The sequence below is a fragment of the Pygoscelis adeliae genome, unplaced genomic scaffold (assembly GCF_000699105.1).
Source record: "Pygoscelis adeliae isolate BGI_AS28 unplaced genomic scaffold, ASM69910v1 Scaffold58, whole genome shotgun sequence".
NCBI lineage: Eukaryota > Metazoa > Chordata > Aves > Sphenisciformes > Spheniscidae > Pygoscelis > Pygoscelis adeliae.
In genome coordinates, this window is record NW_008825564.1 from 1,598,890 (window position 1) to 1,601,485 (window position 2,596).

The 2,596-nt window shown below is 34.6% G+C and overlaps 1 protein-coding gene across 2 annotated transcripts in view; it reads left to right on the plus strand.

The window, feature by feature from the left end:
- Nucleotides 1-260: 260 nt before the first annotated feature.
- The window catches only part of SEPT7 (septin 7), a 69,797-nt gene continuing 67,461 nt past the window's right edge, over nucleotides 261-2,596 (plus strand). Inside the window, exon 1 of one of the 2 annotated variants that reach the window (XM_009332406.1) lies at nucleotides 261-386. The gene's annotated coding sequence lies outside the window, so the exon portion shown is untranslated. The remainder of the gene's footprint in view (nucleotides 387-2,596) is intronic. The other variant, XM_009332405.1, reaches the window with a different exon arrangement.

Genomic DNA, 2,596 nt, shown 5'->3' on the forward strand with positions numbered 1-2,596 from the left:
CGCTGAATGACCAGAGTAAAAAGAACTATTGAATAACTACCTGTATTGATCATTAGATGGTGTGGAGATCATGTAGTGTATTATTGTGAAATGAAGCTGTCATACGTATAAAACAAACTAAACGAAGGTTACATAAAACACTGTATGCTAAGCATACTAGATTAAAAGTATTGTGGGTAACGTTGGTCAAATGTAAGTAACTTTTTCTTTCCTTTTCTTTCTCTCCTCGCACCACCCCCATTTCTCTTTCTGGATTGCTGCTGCACCTGCATGGACTCGTTGCTGCAATGGTTCAAATTCATCATTTTACTGGGCTACTTTTGGATGCGTTCTATCGATACCTTCAACACTGGAAATGATGGAAATGTGTTGTTTACAAAGTAGCTGTAAGTATTACTTTGATAAAGATGTATTACAGCTATTGTGGAAATAGAAGAAGCATTAGGGTTTTAGTAGGTGAACTGAAACTGAGCTTAGGTAGCAGCTGGCTGAAAATCGGGAAGGGATGAAAGTTAAGGGGAAGCTATTGTAAGTATTAGAAACATGAGATCTCATCTGGCACAATGATCAATACAGTGGAAGTCAATGCTTCAACAAAAAAATGTAATAAGTAACTTCTTTTAAAAGCTGTTGCAGGAATTTAAGAGACTCAATTCCTAGTTTATTTCGGTCTGTTTAGAAGTAGCAAGTTATGAACAAAGGCAACCGTTTAAAAATCAGTATGTTGAAAGCTTTAATTTTAATTGGTGTTGGTATACCAGAAATCTGAATCAGGCATCCGACTTAATTTTTTTTTTTAAAGGCTCTTTCCTATGGAGTATAAATGCTCACATTAAATACAACATTAATGCCAAGTGTAACACTTGATACATCTTTCTGGTTAGTAACATTTATATTTCATTATGTAAAATTGTGGGTGTAAATGCTATAGACCCACTTAACAGAGCAAACAACCCAAAAGTTGCCATCTATTCTTGTTTAGCATTTCTTACCCCAGTCGTCTTAAAGTTCTTAGTAGTAAAACTATCCTAAATGTGGAGCTATATGTGAAGGAGAAGGCAAGAGAAATAAAATTAATTTAAAACAAGATTTACGTGTAAACCCATTCTTCTAAGCAAAAGTAGTATTACCTAGATTTAATGGGGGGGTGAGCTGTTTCTGGTAAGCATGACATACATTAAAAGGTTATGTATGCATTAAAAGATGCAGGTGGTTGACAAGTAGAAATATAAGGAGTGCCTGACTGTGATTAGGTATTTTACATCTGGTAGGATGAATAGCAATTGCATATCCTTAATAGTTATTAAGGACCTGCACTATTGAGGAGCTCTTTAATATCTTAAAGAGCACCCACCTGCATGTTGTGTAATATCTCTGAAGCATTGGCTCCTGTTCAAGGTTTTAGATTGTGGTAGATTGTATTCCTCACGTGTAGATGTAGTAATAGACTGAAAAAGTAAGCAGTCTTTGGATTTTCAAATTCCTCACTGATTTTTTTTTTTAACCTTTTGAAACCTTTCAGATGAGACTATTGCTGCACCAAAGGCTGAATTGAAACAAAAAGCATCTTAAAAAAAGTTTCTTGATGACACAAGGCAAACATTCCTACATTTAGAGAAGTAATAACATTTGTTGCATTGTGTGTATTTGAACTTGAAACTGTAACACCTAGCTTTAGCTGGCTGTCATTAGATGTTGCTCTCTTATTCTGTGTGAGTCAATGAGTTCAAAGATACTGCCTTTTTTTAAAACTTGAAGGAGAATTGATGCAGTGTATTATCACTAAAAGAGAGCTGATACTTATTTGCAGTAGGATTAAATCTATCTTTTTCCACCTAGTCCTGTTAAGTTTGGACTTTTCAGACTTATTTAAATTTGATGATGACATCAGTATAATGTCTTTGTAGTTGTGTAGCATTGCTTGAAAATAATGGTTTGTTTGCCAAATGGAGAAATCAGTTATGTGACTTAAAGCTGAGGGTCAATTCATTGACTAGTGCTGTTGGGTTGCAAAGAAGCTAGTTCTTCTTACATTCAGTGTTTTAAAATGGATAATGTTTTTATATCCTTGCAAGGAATGTTTGCTTTAATTAAAACAAAAAAAAATTAAACTCTAGGAGTTATTACTGTAATAAGTTTATTCTGTCAATTTTAGAAAAAACATCCAAATAAGCATGAGTTAACCACATACCAAACTTAAATTAGCCATACTCTATCCCATACAGAGAAGTTCTGAGGCAATAGTGCCTGTAGTAGAACAGTTTTTTGGGTTTTTTTAAATTATTTTTTAGGATTCCTCTGTCCTCTTGAAGAGAATCCTAGGGGAATTTAAATTTGTAGACAGTGCTTCAGCTCTGTGGATGTACATAAGTCTTTTAAGCTCTGAAATTGAGGTGGTATCAAATCACATCCTCTCAACTTTGGATGGACGTAAAGCCTAAAGGCTGAAATCATTGCTCCATGAGAAACAGTACCTTGTGTTGCTTTAAGTAAACAGTTGTCTCCAAGCATTTTCAGATTCTCTGTAAAAGAACTAAACTGTCTTGTCTCATAAGACAATCCTCAGACCTGCTGTGATATCAAACACATTTCTAGG